The 20,639-nt window shown below is 39.7% G+C and overlaps 1 protein-coding gene across 3 annotated transcripts in view; it reads right to left on the bottom strand.

The window, feature by feature from the left end:
- Positions 1 to 20,195, bottom strand: part of LOC143210821 (uncharacterized) — a 313,009-nt gene extending 292,814 nt beyond the window's left edge. The window contains exons 1-3 of one of the 3 annotated variants that reach the window (XM_076428021.1): positions 20,071 to 20,195; positions 16,223 to 16,841; positions 14,050 to 14,547 (exon numbers count right to left, since the gene is read on the bottom strand). The gene's annotated coding sequence lies outside the window, so the exon portion shown is untranslated. Of the gene's footprint in view, positions 1 to 14,049; positions 14,548 to 16,222 lie in introns of all 3 variants that reach the window. The other 2 variants (XM_076428024.1, XM_076428022.1) reach the window with 2 other exon arrangements.
- Positions 20,196 to 20,639: the final 444 nt, after the last annotated feature.

Raw genomic sequence — 20,639 nt, 5'->3', positions numbered from 1 at the left:
GGTCAATTTCAGAGCGAAAGAGAGAGGTGGAATCACAAACTCGATGCACGAGATTTTCTTAGACCGCTGCCAAAATTTTGAGTGCCAAACTTTTGTGCTGAAGCTTCCTTAAATCAAGCGAAACAAAAATTGGCAATTTTATGAATCCGGATTTTTTTAAGATTTGATTTTCGAACCAAAAATTCTGAAATAATTCAAAGCCGTGTGTACTATTAGGTAGAATGCTCATAAATTTTTTCGTTATTTTTTGTTGAGCGAAACAGAAGGAATAGAGAGCATAATTCATTAAACCGTGCTCACCCTACTATAACTATCCTTGTGGTAGGAGTACCGACTTGAGACTTGTCACAGAAAGTTTTCTTTGGGAGCTCTATCGAATAGTCTGACCACAAAACAATTTAAAAATATTCTTTATAGTTATTGCAGTACACAAATATCATCGTCCAAGGTTTAAATTCACTTTCTTTTGTATTGTTGATATTTACGTATTAAAATTACGGAAACAATCTTCCGTAGAGCACCAAAATCGGAATTCCCCGGAAGCCCCTATACATAAAATACTTCCAGAAATATTTCATCGACCCACTAAAACGAGACACACCCAGTGCACCTGCAGATCGTCGTACAAACTGCTTCGCCACATTATCCCATAAATAACCACAATAAAGCGCAAAAATTTACTGCGCCGTCTCGCGGATGCTTCGACGGAAAAATAGAATGCAACAACGACGGCGAATAAAATCGTCGTGCTCGCAGCCTTAATCGCGTCGGGTGCATAAAGATCGGTCTAATAATGCATTAGCAGCGATGCGGAGCCGGTGGAGCGCGAAATTCGCTAATCGAGAAGAATGCGACCCGCGAATCTGCATTTCCTTGATTAACAGGATCCACGCGTTCCCGGCGACCCTAATAGCGGGAGCTGAAGCTACGTCTTCACTGAAGCACCTCCACTTTAGCACTGATGCATGCCGAAACAGTAAAAATATAAACTTACAATTAGTATTTCATAACTTCTAGAAGAGATCGGCATTTCAAACGTTTCTATTTTTTAAAATTCGATTTCGAGGCTTAAAATTCTGAAAAGATTTATGGATGTGTAATCTAATAGCTGAAAAGTCCTGTTTCTTTTCAAAATTTTCTTTGTCTCCCTATTACCACCCTCTATGTCGAAACACAGGAATGAGAATTGGCACGAAGTATTTTCTTAGGATAAGCTATCGAATGGCCTCTTTGAACAGCAATGATTAGCTGTCGAGTTGTTGCTTCAGTGTGGACGCAGCTTAAGAGATACATCGAGGTGATCTAGCACGATTACCGCGATTAAACGCGGCTCTTGCGAGATCCCGGCGATATCGTCTCATTAACGCGAACGGAGAATACCGCGGCGATATTTCTGGGTTTTTAGGTTTCTCGTATGTTTTTTCTCTCTTTTTGAGACGATATTTCCACATTTCCGGTTGTTCCCCGAGAATAGGCCGCGGCAAGCAATCATTCTTCCGGAAGCAATCCGCGTAATCGCCGGCCTCCTTAACGAATATTAATCCGCAAGAAACCGATATTAGACTCCCTGGAAGACGATTACCTTGGGAGAGCCATTACTGGGACGATGATACACGACGTCCGAGCACGATCCCAAAGGGATCGACGTAATCCTCCCGATTGAAATCTCCGGGATAGGCTGCAGACTTCCGGAATTCGAGAATTAACCCTTTCAGAGATGATGAAAATTTTTGAAGGATTTGTTTGAGACGTTTACTTGCGGAAAGTACGCTATTTTAGAATGAATAAATAATATATTAATTGTTAAAAATGTCTTGCTGGTCTATTGGATCTTTTAATCAATTATATTATCCCCAATTCTCCATGTTAATTTAGGTTCTTACAATTTCTCTGGACGCAATATTAAAAAGGTTATTATACAGTGGGTGTAAAAAGAATTCGTACTCTCTTTAAAATAAAATAACTATTTTATAATTGTACCAAAAGACCTGATTATTTATAATCAATTAGAAGCATTAGTTTACGAAATGATATGCAAAAAGATTTTCCAAAAATTATAATTTAAAATGTTACATGCAAACATGAAAAAGGCATTTTTTAGAACTTTCTTATTTGGGCCCAATAAAGAAAATTTAAAATATATGTTTTGTAGATCTGTAGGGGAGTTACACACATTTTTAAAATTTCATCGTCTGTATTGATAAAAAATCAGGTCGTTTGGTACAATTATAAAAAAGGTATTCTGTTTTAAAGGGCGTACGAATACTTTTTACACCCACTGTATACATATACGTTTAAAAATATCCGAATATTAATTCACTGTGTGATTCACTGTGTCCATAAGTTGCCAATTGATCTACAACCTAAAAATAATGCCTGATCCAGACCTTGTCATCAGCAAAGCAGAATGTTCACAGAAACGTTTGGGCAGATTAAGGGTTAACTCGGTCTACGAGATTATCGGCCGCCGTGACTGACCTCTGTCCACGGCAAAACCTCTAGGCTGTCTAAAAAGCCAGCGGCAACTTCGCCACGAATAAATTTGCATTAGTTTCCCGGAGCCCCCCGGTTGAAAAACCGAGGTTCGACGGCTAGATCCTCGTATCAACGTCGACCAGCAATTACCAGCTCCACGAAGAAACTGTGAAGCTGGAGAGCCTTCTGTCCGCCTGTCCGAACGATCAACTGGGTTCAATGCGTTGTTCTGTGCGAGAGGAGCCTGCGTTATGTCCTGGTATCGAGAATGGGATCGAGAGACGTGGATGAGTGGCAATCGATTTGGACCACACGCAATTATCGAGTCGACGATCAAATTCTTGTGACCACACTGAAATGATGAAAAAAAACGTCCTCGAAGAAATTGTAAAACCAATAAGAAAATTGTAGGATTAATGGAAACGTTGCAGCACCTCTAGAATAATTGTACAACCAACAACAAAGATTGTACGAAGCTACAATAAAATTCGTACGGTTAATGAAAACATTAATTCATCATTGATTCATGATGAAATTGGTATAACTTCAGAAATATTCTGCAGGCTTTAAAAGAATTGTTTGTGTCCAAAATCATATTGTAGGGTCCATGAGAAAATTGTACAGTCAATGTGAAGATTGTGATAATCAATAGAAAAATTATAGTCAGCCCAAAAATGGTAAAATCACTGGGAAAATGATACAATGCACGAGAAAAATTGAAGGATCCACACCACAAAATTGAGAGTTCAAATTTTTGATCGAGCATGAAATGGAATGTGTTCATAGTGGATGCTGGTACGCCTAATGCGACACACTTGCTATAATAAGGCGTGAATCGCGCCTACGACTGTACCGTTGCGTGGGCAACGCTGTGAAGACTGCTTTGGTGTTGCAATTTGTATTTTTTTCTTGTGAGAAATTCTTCACTCATTTAGTACGGAACATAACTAGGTCATAGTATGAGGTGAAAATTTAATTATTGGCTGACTAGTAATTGCTACTAATTGCGTTGATCGTCACCAGAAATAAAATAAATGACCCCTGCATTTTTGCCCATTTTGCGGTGTAAAAACCGTATCGAATTTGGACCAAGTAACTTCTATAATATTTTAAAAAATTAACCCTTGGCTTGAATAATTTTCAAGTTGAAATAGATCAAATAATCGAATGAAATACTCCTTGATTCATAATTAGACTGCGGATTTTATGCATTTATGACAACAATGGACACGTACGATTTAAAGCCGTGGACATGTTAAAAATATTTAAGGGCATCAATGAATTGGTTCCAGGTCAATAGGATCATTAACCCCTTGCCTTACAATATCGTCTCAGGCTCGTGATGACAATTCTAAACAGAGTCTAATAAATATATGTATGTTATTAATTTCCTTTAAACCGAAATGAAATTCTATTTTGGTTTCGTTAATGTATAGTTATCGGAGAACATGTAGGCATACAATAGATATAAATTTTCTCCTTTCTTAGGAAATTACGAACTACAAAGAAAGTTCTAATCACTGAAACCGTAAAATAAATCGTAGGACAAGGGGTTGAAAGAAGAATATAATTTTTATTCGGCTCCTGTGTATAATAACTATATTTGAATTATAAAAAAATGTGGTATGCATTTGCTTGAAAAGTATTATACTAATCCAGGGGTGAAAAAGTGACTTACCCTATTCCTAAGGGACGCTTCAAGAAGCCCTGATCGCTCGGTCCCACGAGGTCTCACCGAAGAATGATTAATACCATTTATCGCACCCATCAAGGCAACAGAAAAAGACTTCACGTTGACATTGTCGAAATAAATGACAGGAGAGTGCGAAAAAAGGGGGACGTTACACGTCGTAGCAGGCAAGAAACCAACGTCACGGGGGCGCTCCTCGATTTATTCGCATCCGGACCACCCGGATTACATGGGGTGTAAATAAAGGCACCCCTATCTATCCAGGAAGTGTTTTTTTTTCCAGCAGACGATGTCCTTTAAACAGACGCTTCTGGACCCGAGCCAGCGGCCACGAAACGGGTTACATTGAAATTATCGACACGTATTTCACCGACACCGCTCCCACCAACCCGGACTCGGATAAATCAAGTTTGGCTTCAATCAAACATCCCCTGCACAAACAATAAATTAAATCCGACGAATTTAATAAATATTTTTCAGCCCGTACCAACACGCTGCGTGACACACTTTTGATCCAAAGTGCGATAGAACGGCGATAAAAAATCGCACATCGCTTTTTGTTGTTTTGTTATGAAGGGGGAGACTTCGGGCTTTGGCATCATGGTTCTTACGATACGGAAAAAGTTTTTCTGGATCACAGAGATAGTCGAATGCCCGTAATAAAATTGTCGGGAAGAGGCATCCTTAACGCTTCAGTTTGTTTCGTAAAAACACTTCTTAAAAAACAAAACAATGTGATAGGATTGAAGCAGAAGCTTCACAGTTTGAGGCGAGCACGGATAGATTACTCTGTGATTTTTCTTCACCGAGTTACAGACATAATTGGAGAGTAGTTGTGCTTTAAAATTGATGATCAATGAATAAACGTATAAAATTCACACATTTTTTTTTCAAAAAACAGAACAGCATACTAGAGTGAAAATAGAAGCTTCATCCTTTAAAATGAGTCTAGTTCGATCATTCCCCGATTTTTTTGTCTGTAGTTGCAGTCGATTAATCGAGAAGTTCATAATCGAAGATTCATTGACGCTCTAAATTCGCTGGTCATTGTGCAAACGCATCAAATTCACAGCTCACTGGCTGTGATGTAAGATCGATATCACTCCCAGCTGATTTCAATAGAAAAGTAAGATCGTCCTCGATGTCGGAATGCGATCACCGTGGGCACGGTCGCTCTGTTAATGAGTTAATAATCGTTGCACGCATCAATCGCGAAAACAGCGGCTCGCGTTAGGAACGCTCGTTAAGCCGGCTGTTTCGAGTGGCTTGTGCACGGTGCTTAAACCGTTTTGACCCTTCAATTGATCGCGCGACGAGATCTTTAATCTCGCCTCTGTTCCGCTCCTCTCTCAACCTTCCTCTCCATTTTCACCAGATAATTTCAATATAAACGATTAACCCTTTTATCTTCTCGATCGTTTCATTTTCCATTGAAATATTTAAGACTAAACGGATAATCCTAAAAATTAATTCAGCCATGTCTATAAGGCAACACAGAGCAACTGCATTTATTGTTTTACAGTTTCCTGAAGAAAAAAATCTACTGTCTTCCCGTCACGAGATTTTGCAACATTGAAAACTGTTTCCTCAGTGAAACTACACAGCTCCGGACTTTATTAAGATTTTTATTTTACTGCCGCTCGTCCGGGGGACGCTATAAATGCATAAACTGCAGCGGTTGATTAATAAGATTAGGAATTAATGGAGTTGAAGGCGTTCCCTTTATGACGGAAGTTTATGAGGTCGTAAAACTGTTAACTGATTAACAGGGGACGCTCTATTGCGATCAAATAGTTTTTCCGTTTGTTCCCGGTTGACGCGATTTTTATTGTATCCTTGCTGCAAATCGATTCCATTGGTAATTACGTATGTTCAGACTCGATCTCTGACGTCTTAGGAATTTTTCAGAACAGAACCGACAGACGTTGTAGCGGTGAAACGCGCACGAAAATAATGTAACGGAAGGGCGACGAGCAGAGAGGGAACGTAAAAAGTCGTCAGTCGTGGCCGGTCGTAGCTGAAGAGGGCATATTATTCCTCCTCCTTAATCTCCTCGCATATTATTAACCCCTTGCCGTATTTTAACGAATCACACTCGCCATGAAGAATTTAAACGGAGCCTAGCAAATTCTCTTCCTTCTCTTTTTAAAATCTTTCTAAAATATTTTTTAAAATTTGATTCGTTTGCAATCAATAAATTGCGGATCTTTATGCACAATAAAAATATTTTTCACCGATTGTGGGCACCAGGAGTTAATTAAAATTTAGTTTCATCCCTTAGCAGATTTTTTCCATTGAATACATCGTAACTAGAGTGCGGATTTTATGCATTTATGACGAAAATGGACACGTACAATTTAATTTGAGCTAAATAAGACAATTAAAAGAAGAAAGGAATTTCTATTTGGCTTCTGTGTCTTGCAATCAATGCAAACATTTTTTATTTTGCATAAAGATCCGCAGTCTAATCATAACGATATATTAGTTTTATATGTCACCGAGCCAATTTCTTCATGAATGCATTAAAATCCGCAGTCTAGTAATCAATATTTGAGTTACAATATTTCTCAATACATCTCTTCTGCGACATTTTTGGGGATAAAAACGTTTTAATCAGTGTAACTGTAAAGAAAATGGTACGGCAAGGGGTTAACTGGTTTAATAAATTCAATTTATTCCCAATTCACCAAAAAATCCCGATCCTACGTAAGATGTTTGGACAGAAAATTTATTCAATTACTTTCCACAAATATAAATATCAAGAGTATTTAGTCATTTTTAAATATTAGTTGATTCTTGCCCTACTCTGGTGACTACAAATTCATTTGTACACCCAACGTATTTTCCTTTATTCCGAATGCATACTTTTGATTTCGGTGCACGACTTGGTTGCGCAAGGTACGGTAAATAGTTTTTGAGAAAATGGTCGCGCGAAAAGTTAACTGTTTACAAAGCTCGCAGATAAAGCCCCGTGGATCGTTTCCGAATCATTCTCTGGCGAATAAATCGCGGCGGGCGAGGAGCGAAGCGAGCAACTATGAACAGAGGCGACCGAATTCGAGGCAATAACGAGGAGTATAAATAAGCGGCGCGCAGCGAGGACCCAGGAAACAAAAAGTGCATCGAGCATCGCGGTGGTGGCGCAATATCGTGCACCGGAGCCGACAACACGATCCGTTGTGTCGGGCACGTGGTTTATTTGCGAGGATGAACGACAGTCGACTGCTCCCCCTCTCTCTCCCTCTCGCTCTTGCTACGTGCGAGCTGCTTCACGAAAACCTGGCTGGGGAAAAAGAGAGAAAGGGAGGAGACAAAAAGGGAAAAGGGGGCCGTGGTCTCCGGGGAGCACATCTGCGGGCCAGGATTTGGGCCCCACGTGGCGAGGAGAGAGGCCAGGGGCATTTCTACTTGGAGAAAGCATTTCCAGAAAATCGGAGCCTTTGAATTGCGCCGGTGTGATGGACACACTAAACGTTGTTATTTATTAAAAAATTTAGTTCTAAATTTTCAACATGGGCCCACATAAAAAAAGTTGTAAATAACAACGGTTAGTACGGTTAAATGTGGGCCAATGTTGAAAATTTAGAACTAAATTTAAAATACATTCTGTATCAATTGTGCATATTCTGAAAATTTCATAAAAATTATACTGTGCTCCTGTTGCAATTTATGTATACAAATCCACAGTGTATCGATCACTGTGAACGGTATAGTTAATTCAAATTTATAACATCCAGTAATAAACTGGGAGTGGTACGTTTCAAAAAATCATTGTGTTCTATAAATAATTATTGTGCTTTTTTATTCATAATTACACTTACAACTTAGCATTTAACACCACTGTTTTTGTCATGTCTTTTTAGTAAAAAATTTGTTGTGTTTAGAATAAAAAGGTGTGCTGTCGGTAAAAGTGCAGTGACACTTTCAATTACTCATTTCATCGGATGGGAGCATCACCTAACGACCAAGCACCGGTGGGTCACGCAGTCGGGAACGTGTTAATGACTATGTTTAGAACCACTCTGGAGGCAACATAATAAACAGCGCGCCACTGCACCTTATTACGTCTCTGTGCATTATTTAGCGTCATCATATAATTCCGGCTACTGGATTGCGGATGTTTGTCACAATACGTTCATCGTTTCGCAAGCTTACGCGATCACCGTTAGTCACCGAGTCAACTAATGCACAGCATGAATTACTTCAATTTGTTTCAATCAATGTAAAAATATTGGGTTGGCAAGAAAGTGATTTCGGTATTTTAAGGTGAAATAAAAATTTCTTTAAGCAACGAACTCTAATCGATCAAATATTTTCCATTTTGTTCGATGATCTTTTGCCATCTTTCTGGTAGCTTAATAAAGTTGTTGGCTATTTTCATGAAGCTGCGACAGCTACGTATTGAATAACAAAATTGGGTTTCATTTCACCATAAAACACCGACATTACTTTCTTGCCAAAGAAAATAGAAAATGTTTACAATGACTGCAATACACAGGAACGAAATAAAAATGACTTTCTTCTTTTAAATTGTGCTAATCCATTATCGTCACAAATGCATAATATATGCATATAGTTCCAAAGAGATTTTTCTTGTGGATTCTAAAATTGTTTGAAGGGTGCTGCCATGTTTCCATAGAATCCAGAATTTTAAGAGGCTCCTAAAGTGGTACCAAAGACTCCGAACACTATACTCAACAACTGACCATCATCGCATATGTATCTACATGCACTATACTCACTATACCATCGAACACAAAACAAGGGTCGACAGATTGAGTCGTGCGAATGTTTTCGAATCGGTGTCGACTTCTTCTTAATTGTAGTCGCTCGCGTGTGGCACAGTTGTAAACCGTGCCGGGTATGATAAACAGCGAGTAATGATCAAAGGGAGCACGCAATATGAGCAGAAATAGCGATCGTTTCACGGAGCATTTCTATGCGCGACTCTCTCCCTTTCTCTTTCCCTCTTCTGTTCTTTCTGTTTCGCTCTGCCTCTCGGTGCAGTTGCACACAGGTCATGCACCTCAAAGGCCGGCCCTGTCAGGGCCGTGAATAGCCCATCGGCTTAGGAACCCGGTGGGGAGCAGGGAAGAAGGTTGTGAAAGGGCACGCCGAGTGTTTTCAGATGGTACTCGGGGAGAACAGACCGACCATCGAGAAGAATGGGAACGAACGACACATGGGGGCCGGAGACAGAATTTTCGTGGAAGCTGCAAATCCCCAAACATCTCTCATTTCCCTCAAATTATTAAACAAATTTTGCCATACATTAGAACCAAACGAAGAATTGCAGGAACGAGACTAATACAATAGTAAAAGTTTCATTAACACGCTCCGTGCCGAGCCGTTTTTGCTCGACAATTAAGCAAACTTATATGCTTCCTTTTATACTGCATTTTTCATTATGCCACCTTCTTTTGGTGGAAATATATTCTAGTCGTAAACTTGTTATAAAATATGTATATGTTTTAGCGCATATATGTCAGCGTGTACAAAAGTGTACAAAAGCGTGTATAAAGAATAGGATAACTTTGACAGATACGGTGGAGACCTCTGCGACAGTTACGGAGAGAATGAATATCGCTGCTATTTTTACAATTCTGTATTTCAGCCACTCATTCTTGTCATAAATTGCATAAAATCTTGAATTCTCCTTTTAATAATCTGAAGAAATCGAAAATAACGAACCAACAATACCTAATTGATGTTCCTTCTATTTCGTGTTCCAGTCTTACTCGTCACAAATTGCATAAAATACTGTAACAGTCCTCTCCGAGCCACTTATTTTATACTTCAAGCATGTCGCCATCCGGACTACCATGTACCATTACATCAGAAAAATCTGATCCGCCATCTCAGAAAAATCTCGTTAAAATCGAACTCCAAACATCAAACTCCTCCGTGAACTTATCGATAGGAAAATTCTCGAATAAATTCCCTGCCGATCCAGCAAGTTCCGAGAAAACCCGGAAGCCGGTTTTAATATAGTACTCAAAGCGGACACCTCGATCTAAGAACATCCGAGTCGGTGGGATTTTTCAAGCTCCGCGGTCGGCACAGAGGCAGAGGTTATGCGAGTTTTCCCCGGCAAAGATCAAAGGAAATCGCTAGTACTGTCGCGTATAAAAATGTCTAGAGCCTGCGGGCTACGGGAAAAACCGTCAGGAATTAAAATATTTCAGCGCGCAAACGGCCCCGAGCACGGAACAGGACGAAGACGCGTCGCGGTAGTTGCTCGCTCGTGAGTTTTCGAAATAAACCGACTTCGCCCCGGCTCCGCGTTTGCTATTAATTAAAGCTTTTTATTAGAGCTCTCGAAAATACACACCGGCCCCGGATACATGTTTCCTACTTTCTCCGGCTCTTTATTTCCCCGTGAACGAAGGAGGTTTAGAAACTGTTCGCAGTTTTTAGAACTCGCTCGCACGAACATCGAGATGTATTTGGACATTTTATATGGAAAAGTTCTGTGAATATAATGCCTCTATGTATACGTCTGCTGCACGAACTTTCTTCATTCAATTCGACAGTGTAAAGAAAACGCTCTGCGGCAAGTTTCAATGTTCAAGAAATTAAGAACAAATTCATGAACATTTTTCCCGAATTTTTGACTGCAAGATCGATTTTTAACAAATTCCAGATACTTAAGATTGTGGAGTTTCTATTGAATTTATATGTTGATGATCATAATAACACAGATCTACCATAATAATATAAACGTGGTCACCTGATAACTTCAATTTTTAAAAATTTTTCAGACCAGGCGAACACGTGTTAAAAGATCGAAACTCTCCAATTGATTAAGAAGATTAACTTCGGAGGCAAAGAAGGTTTGAAAGAGTGTCCTCTATTTTTGTTCGGCTTGGGATTCGAAGTCGAGCGATTGTTAGAGAAGCTACTTCGGTCTGTCTCGTTCTCTCTCGACTGGTATCGAACGCGATAGAAGGTGTCGAATCGAAAGAGGAGGAGTCGCGTCGTTTCGATTCCTCGACGTCGCGGGAGAAGCTTCGCCGACCTCGCCTTTGATCTCGCTTTTGTACCGGATACACTCGTTACGTACCAGCTATTTTCCTCCGTTCGAAACTGACCGACGCCACACCGACGACGCAAGTGCATTCACACGAAGATAACGGATACGACCGACGGTCATCCTCGTGGCATTGTCCGGGCTTGTCTCATTCAGACTCTCCGATAATCGCGGCCAATATGAATCGGCGATTAATGCCCGCGGCGCTGCTCTCGTTCGAAGCACTATAAAACGGCGAGGATAAATCGTACGTTGAATTTCTTTATCTCTTTAAAATGAGCAGACTCCAATCCTCAAATTTGTGCAGTTTCAATTTTGAAAACAATTTCTTAAGCGCTGCAGAAATGTTTGAATCTGAACATTTGAAGAAATCATCTTTTCATTGAATCCGCTGTTTCTAGTGCACGAGCATTTTTTAAATGAAGTCTACTGGGATTGTTGCGAAGTGGAGACTTCAATCTTCAAGTTCATGGCGTTTTCTGTAGGAGAAAATATCTTTTAAGCTCAAGAGAAATTTTCGGATCTGAAAATGTGAAGGAACCATCTGCTTTCATTGAATCTGCTTTTTCTAGTGCAAGAGCATTTTTTAAATGAAGTCTACTGGGATTGTTGCGAAGTGGAGACTTCAATCTTCAAGTTCATGACGTTTTCAGTAGGAGAAAACAGTTTTTAAGCTCAAGAGAAATTTTCGGATCTGAAAATTTGAAGGAACCATCTGCTTTCACTGAATCTGGTTTTTCTAGTACAAGGGCATTTTTTAAATAAAATATACTGGGATTGTTGCAAAGTGGAGACTTCAATCTCAAGTTCGTGGCAGTTTCAATTTTGAAAACAATTTCTTAAGCGCTACAGAAATTTTTGAATGTGAACATTTGAAGAAATCATCTCTTCATTGAATCCGCTGTTTCTAGTGCACGAGCATTTTTTAAATAAAATATACTGGGATTGTTGCGAAGTGGAGACTTCAATCTTCAAGTTAATGGCATTTTCAGTAGGAGAAAGAATTTTTTGAGCTCAAGAGAAATTTCCGAATCTGAACATGTGAAGAAATAAATGATCTTTGCATTGAGGATGCAAATCAGGAGATTAAAAAATCGTCATTCCAATTTCAACCCATGAAAACCATTAAAAAATGAAGTGGACGTCTACGTAGCTCCTGCACCTGGCAATTAACGCAAATAATTATTATTTTGTATAAAAATCCGCAGTCTAGAATCATTATGTGTTAACGACTGAAGAGGACTAAAACTTTGTCGCACAACTAATACTGTCTCCAATAAGGTAAGCAAAGTTAATAAGATCCGACACGAGACTAAGCTCTCTCATTTTCGTTAAACGGACCCCGTACCGGTGCGGGATCAACAAAATTTGTCCGTCGGATCGTTAAACGCAGATAAAAGTCCGCGAAATACGTTACGACAGCAATTACGCCGGATAAGGCCCCGGGATAAATTTATCGGCGAACTTAAACGTAAAAGGCGCAAAGTCGTCGGCGTCGGCGTTCGCGCGAGTTAGCCCGAGCCTGAGCTCGAGCCGAAAGCAGTCTCACGGTAATGAGTTACCGTGCCCATGGTACTTTCTTTATTCGCATTTTGCACACGGCAACCAGCTTTGCAAGCGTCTTCCGATCGCAAAGCAGCGTAGCACGCCCACGGACGAGCCTCCACGAGTCATTCGATCCGATCCGTGGATCGCGATCCGTACGATCTTCTGCGTAGGACTCGATTTGAAACTGGGGAAACCTGTATGTGTGTGTCGAACCACAAATTCTTTTCAAAACCCTTTTTACTTCTGCTAATCTATTTAGCAAAGGCGAGCCTGATTTAAGAAAAATTAAATAATGGTAAAAACACATCAACCATCTGCACTGTGTTCATTTAATTCGAGCGTACTTTTTACCTATATGTTTTTATTCTATTTTTTATATGAACATTTTTTTAGAGAACGGTTGAGCAGAGAGTTGTTACGTTTTTATTTTTTACTGCCATTGTATTCAATTGTTACGATGGATTCATATTTTAAACGAGATCCGTACTTGTTAACGGAAAGTTTGCTTTATATATTTTTCGTTAATGATAAATTTGTTTGGTACTTTTAAACCGCATTGTACAGCGCGAGTCTTCAATTCCCGCGGCGGAGTCGATTATTGCCGGTGTATTAACGAGCGGACAATTACCACGGAGCTTCGGCTTTAATGAAACCTTCCTACGAGTGGAGGAAGATAACGCAACAAAGTTTGATCGTTAAACTCTTAATTGGGAAAGACGAGTTAATTTGTGTTCGACGGTTCCACTGATTCTTTCGGTTCCTATCCGCTTAACGCTAACCGCAAATCTGTGCACATACATATGTACATGTCGAGAACTAATTAACAAAACATTGTAAAAAGAATTTATTTTAAAAACACACAGTGTTCTATTATTAAAAGAAAACAAAAAATGTAACCTTGTACATTATAATTTTTGGAAAATTTTTTTGCACATCATTTAGTAAACCAATGCTTCTAATTATTTACAAAACATCAGGTCGTTTGGTACAATTATAAGAAAAGTTATTCTGTTTTATAGGGCGTACGAACACTTTTGTGGGCCGCTGTAGCTATATTTGCTTGAATAAAATAAAAATACGAAATAAGAAGTAGCGAAAATTAATGAAACGGTGTACAATAATTTTTTAATGTTGGAACACGCCCCCAAAAAATCCCATAAGGCATTTCTCGACGGGGAACGAAAGGCGCCACGACAGAGGCACGAGAACCAACAGGGCCCATAGATCACCGCGCACAGGCCAGTCTACTTTCCAGGTAGAGCCGTTATCGCGAGCACGTGTAAATGTAGGCGCATAATGTACGTACCTAGGTCGGCGCACCCGCTGCGAGAGCGGATCTCTCTTGCCAGCTACCCCCGGTAATCGAGTGCGGCCGCGTTATCCTGGCAATTCCTCGCAATTCCTGGCTGCGGTGCCACTGTGTAATTTCGTCGTAGCCGGCGCATTAACCGGAGGAGCACGTTGCCAGCCACTCGTACTCTACGCCGCTGCCGGCCATCGGTGATCCCTGATTCCGCCCGGTATCACTTGCCATCAGTCCATCCCGGTGCACTATTCGTTGAACTATTGCGCTGACAACACTTCCGACACTTCACCGGAAATCGTTCGGAAAACAGAGACACGTTTAATTGGGACCACAAAATTCTAATTGGGATCCGTGGACACTTCAGTTGGACACTTTGTTTGATTGGGTTCTTGAGATGCTGATTTTTAGTGAAGTTATCTAGATTTTTGTGACGAGTATACTCTGATGAGTATGGTGAGGATATTCTGATGAGTATAGCGAGAATGCTCGATTCCGGTTCTGAAAGAGGATAAGAGGACACTAATGTATAGACACAGCGGATGTTTATGGAAGATAAAAATTTTCCACCTGAAGTGCAACAAACCGGAGTAAATTAGAAATCTATTTACTTTCGTAATATGTTTAACGGGTTGAAAATGATCGGACAGTATTTATAAATTCTTTTAATAATTTTACTGTGTCAAATTGCACCAACACATTTCTGTCATAAATGATGCTGAAATAATGCTGTTGAGACTTCACAGTTTGTCTGTATGCTCGTTAAACACACAGTTTAATATTTGTTTAAAAGACTGCAGATTTTAGATTTGGAGGAGGGCGAGATTAAGCTGTAGCAATGTTTACTGTCGCTGTCTCAATGTATGCATTTAAAGTGGCCAAGATTTTTATACAAGTGTGATTTTATAGAACAGGTCTTCTTTGATTTTAGCAGCAAAAGAAATCGTAACGCCACTAAAGCAAAATTTCGTGTTGCCAATAATATACGCAATGATTCAAACACTCCTTTCAAGCAACACATATTCTTATAAAAGCAAAACGAGGACTAGACCTCCAAAAAGAGAACAAGACAACACCGAGCTTCCTCTGTTGACTCCAAACCTCCTCCGACCCTCCACCAAATAAAATCCATTCAAAGAGAGCGGACTTGCCGAAAAACGAAACAGAAACAACACAACGTTGAGATGATACCGGATCAGGCTTCTGCCAGAGGGCTTTGTCGACTCTCCAAAAGAAAACGGAACGGAACAAAATAAAACCAAAGTTTCCTGTTGCAGTTCCTATCTCCCCAAATAATATCCATTCAACAGAACACAGCTCTCGCTCGAGCAAGGACAGAACGAAGACGAGAGAAGGACAGCACGAAGTCAAGCCGACGACAAGACGCGGTATCAAACTTTTAGCAGCCTTTTTCGAGATTCTAGCTCCGAGAAATAAATACGCTATCGTCTTCACGCTCGGTCGATCCAGGACGTATCGAGATTCACGCAGAAGAGCCAAAGACATTCCGTATCGTTTTGATTCGCATAAACACTGTGATTTGGATGAATTGATTCACCGCGCGCACGGCTCGCATTCCTCTCGCGTTGAAGGTCTCTCGTGGAGACGTAATCCCCGCTCGAGAGCACAGGAATCAATCACGAGCTTCTATTTTTGCAGACCGGGGCCAGGCAACGGAGAAGCAAGCCGAGAACACTTTGGCTGATTTTATTTAGCACCGGGCCTCTCGGGATTTTTTTTTTTTGGGGAGCTGTCGATCGGGATCCTCGGTGGCCCTGAAGCGGAACCTGCCTCTTGGGCTCCAGAAATTTTCTTTTATTTTTAGATCGTTTTAGTTTTCGTGGGAGGAATTTAGTTGAACTCGATTGTCATTGATCTTCAAAACTGTGTTTCATTTTGTTCGATGAATTTCAGGAACGATCTGAATCTTGGAATTTTACAATCCTGCCTTTCTATTTTATATTTAGTGTATTTGAAACTGCTTCTAATCTATTTTATTTTGATGGATGAATTTGAATGAAATTGGGGGACAAACACTTTTTATGCCCTTCTCATTTGCTTTTAAAAATTTAAATTTTGCCTGCCAGGGATTGTATCTTATTTTGTTTTTAGTTCGTCTTATGTTATTTTTGTCGTACGAATTTAATAAATTGTTTAACCCCCAAAGATGGTATACCTTCTCTATTCCACTTCGTTGAACGAGCTGTATCCCTGATTCCAGAATATTTCCAATCACTGTTTTATATTATTTCGCCCAAACGGTGATCCGATGGATGATTTTTATTCCACATTTTCCTGGACACTTGAATCGCAACTCCCGAAACTGTATTGTATTTTACGCTTTCTATTACACACTCGACGAATCGAAATTCCATTCGATGTTTCGCGGGTATTACATTTTACTGGACGCGCACTGGGCCAGACATTTCGACTACCGAAACTTCGTTTTGTATCGTTGTGTGTCGGCTCGCACCTATTGAACTCTTTCAAACTTTATTTCCCATATTTTCCGCACTCGGTGAATAGAAACACAGAAAACTCGTTTTCGAAAGATTTTGCGCGCGCGCGCGAGCGCGGCTATTCACAGGATTTTCGAATGACATAGCATCATCGCACTGCCACTGATAGATATCGAGGAATCGAACTTTTCACGGCCGTCTAATTGTGGCACCGGCTCTCACACTATCACCCCGACACAATAACTGACAGTTCAAATAGTGTTATCGGTCGGCGAGAACCGAGCGCACGGTCAACGCTATCGCTCGATGACACGCCGGAACGGCGAGAGAAGAATTCTGTGAAATGATGTGGAGACGTTAATATATCATCGCGTGCTTGACTTCCGGTTTTTGCAGGCCTGCCTGTGAGCGACGGCGCCGGGAGATCGACGCGGATCGCTGCACCGTTCGCGATTATTAAAAATGGATGACGAGGGATCGAGATGTACACAATTGTCTTTTTTCCGAGGGAAAAAATTAAGTTTAATGAGGGTTCGTGGTGCTGGAGGAATAATTAATGGTGGAGCTATTTTAAGATGAGGTTGTCGTTACAGAGACGTAATGGAGATGGTTGAGGTCTTTGGAAAATTGAGACTTTTATGAAAAATATGGATGTACATTTTTATCCTTCAAACTTGAATTATATTTAATTCAGTATTGAGAAGATGAGAATTAGGTACGTTATGCTGGTATCGTCTGATGCAGATGTATCAAGATAAGAAGTCCCAATTTAAGGGACACAGATGGCCGCTAATAGCTGTCCACCCTAATCCGAACACCCTGGGTAAGATATTATACTCTGATCACTAAATAATCCCCTCTACTTTTAAGTTGCACACGTAAGTTTCCATGAATAATTTCTTATTCCAAGAATTTTTTATTAGGTAATGAATTATTGAAATTGTTTTTTGCACTGTCAGCTCTACAGCAGCATTTACTATAAATGTGTCAAGATAAGAAGTCCCGAAATTGACGAAGCACAGATGGTCACTAATAGCTTTTCGCCCTAATTCAACACACCCTGGTTGAAATATTACTTTCCACCCACTAGATAGTCTGTCCCATTTTTCAGTTGTACACGTGAGATTGATTTTCATTTGTTTATATGTACGCTTTGACGGTAAATTCGATTTTTATTTATTTCATTTCGTTTTGCACGTTTATTCGTTGTAGGAAGTTATCAAAACAGTAATTTAATCGAACAGTAATGAACGAAACTCTGCAGCAAAAATCCTGCGACCATAATTCAACACTCTAACCTACCATAACCTAGTCTAATTCATATAATGACGAACCTCATATGCTCACACTAACTTCTTTCTTCTCTAACATGAACTTTAATCGCAATAAAATAATAGAGAAGGGAACACGTATTTTGCACACGTCTCGCACAATATAATTTCAGCTTCCACTTAGGCTGTTTCCTACACGCCACAATGAAACCATGTAAGCAATCGTAGCCTAGCCTAATTCATGTAATCAAAAACATTACGAATCCAAAAATTTAGCACAAGCTCTCCTCGTAGAACGCAATTCCAATTTATAGTTCAACCAATCAATTATCGACCATAATGAAACCTACCACAGTCTAGTTTAATTAATATATTGAAGAACATTATATATGCTCATTATCAACAAATTTCATTTTTCATTAGATCAACTTCGACCAGAATAAAACAATACGAAATAAATAACGAATTTACCACACTTTGTGTACAACACAATTGTAGTTTCAACTGGATTACGTTTGTTATAAGTAGGATGCAAATCTTTATGCAAAACAAAAATATTCTGCATGGATTGCGGGTAGCAGGAATAAAATAAAAATTTGTTTCATCCCCTAATGACTTTGTTACGATAAAAACAATATTCTTGAATTTTTCTAATCTATTACTGTTTTATATTTCTCCCAACTAACTTCTTCATAAATGCATAAATATCCGCAGTCTAATTATAAGCCAAAATGAAACCCTCTAACACACCATAGTCGAGTTTAATGCATATATTGAAGAACATTGTGTATCCACATGAATAAAACAACATAAATGAAGACACGAATTTAGCACAGGCTATTCTCGCACAACAAAATTTGATCTCCCATAGGCCCACGCTTATTACAGACCCAGCCGACCTAACTTTCATTAAAGTCATCAAGGGCCAGAGGTTCCTTCTAAGAATCGGTCGATGGCAATTCGTCACGGGCAAGGGCCTCGACCGGACAGATAAATCTTGATAACTCGTTGATACCCTTGTTCCACGAGGAATTAGAAGAAGTCAGTTTTTCCTCTACTCCGAAACGGGCAGATAACGAGAAGAAACGAACGCCGCGCCGCACGAGACTATAGAACGAAGAAGAAGGAGAAGACAAAAAAAAAAAAGGGAACAGTCAGAGATAAAAGTGGCCGTGTGCTCTCACGACAAAAACCAGCTAAGCTCCACGGAGAGACAATGAATTTTGGATTATATCGCGGGCACGGTTAAAGGACGACCGAGAGATTAAACAAGCTTAAGAAACGGCCGGACGAGATGGATATTCTTCTTAAGAAATTAAGGGAGAGGATGAGATCTTCGGGATGCGCTAATAAATAATTGTCTGCTAGGAGTTGTGCTGCTCGGAACGGGACACGGAAGCTGGAGACGCTGACACTGATGGCATAAGTGTTTGGAGTCACTATTGATTGAATTGGAGTAAGTATTTGAATAATTAGAACTATTCGCTTTCTATTAGTGTTGTGATAAGAATTATTTTAATTTTTGTTCACGTATTTGACTTTAATTTCGTCATTTTTATTTTCTTCGTCAATTTCTGAAATGAATTTTTGCTGTCGACATTGTTCGTTACAAATTATTATAATTAAGGAGAGGTGTATCTGCTAACAAAATTCATGCTAACAGCCATTGTTAGGAAAAGAGTATGTGTTTCATTCTGGGTTTGCTAATTGTACTAATAAAGCAGGCTACACAGCAGACCCAGTTTTATTATCAGACAGTTTCTCATTTTTCAATATCCTAATTTGGTTTAGATATACAATAATAATCGATAGTAAACATTGCACTCTCAAGAACATTTCATTGTTTGACACTCCTGTGATATTTTAGCAGTCAGATGAAATCATTCGCAGTTATATGGGGATTTAATAAAGGGACGAAAAAATTGCAACAAAATTGTTGCTGTATCACAATGTTGATCATCATAAAATACGCCTAACAATTTACACTATCCATAGTCTTAATCATTCACAAAGAAGATCCAAGTAAATACACACGAAACACTCGTGGTACATTTGTATTACTCAGGGTACACAAAGACAACGTGTATCATCAAACAATCCCATAAAAAAGTGGTCGCAAATTAACGACACAGTGGACAAACAGGAATAAAAGAAGAAGATAAGACGCGTTTCAACGGACAGCCACCCACGCACCGTGCGTTGCTAACTATTCCACGGTACAGCGAATTTGACAGTTCGTTGATAGTGTTAAGTGTTGGAGAGAGGTGTGAGAAGACACGATAGCGTGACCGTACTTTTTATTCCTTATAATTTTTTATTCACTGCACTCACTGTCGACACACGAGAACAATGATCGAGGAACTTCGGAAGCGCAAGCGCAATGCGCGACATCGATCCTCTCGATCGCGCTGGCGCGGCAAGACTGCCGCGTGGATCGGGATCGGGATCGAGGGACGAGTGACAGGGGCGGAGCAACCGGGGCCCAATCACGGGCCCCAACACTTCGTGCATGTTTCTCCTGTATTTACTCGCTGTGAAAATTCTTTACGTTAGTATTTTTTAAAAAATATTTCTCTCATTACAAGTAATTTACAATGGCTTATTAGAATGACAAGAATTTCTGTTTAACCAAATTTTTAGCCATTTAAAAAAAATATAAACTCAGAGAAATAAATTTGTTGACTCTTCACACACTTCACATTTTGAAATATCAGATTTTCGAACGTAAACCAAGAAAAGAATGAAACCGATTTTATAGCAGAACTTTTTGGCTTCGGTAAAACCGATTCGAAGCTCGGTGCGCCACTAAATATTATTTTTTGTCACGTCGAACCCGAACAATACAATGACTTAACATCGAAAC

Source organism: Lasioglossum baleicum, chromosome 7, assembly GCF_051020765.1.
Source record: "Lasioglossum baleicum chromosome 7, iyLasBale1, whole genome shotgun sequence".
Classification (NCBI taxonomy): domain Eukaryota; kingdom Metazoa; phylum Arthropoda; class Insecta; order Hymenoptera; family Halictidae; genus Lasioglossum; species Lasioglossum baleicum.
This window is presented reverse-complemented; position numbering and strand designations above follow the sequence as displayed.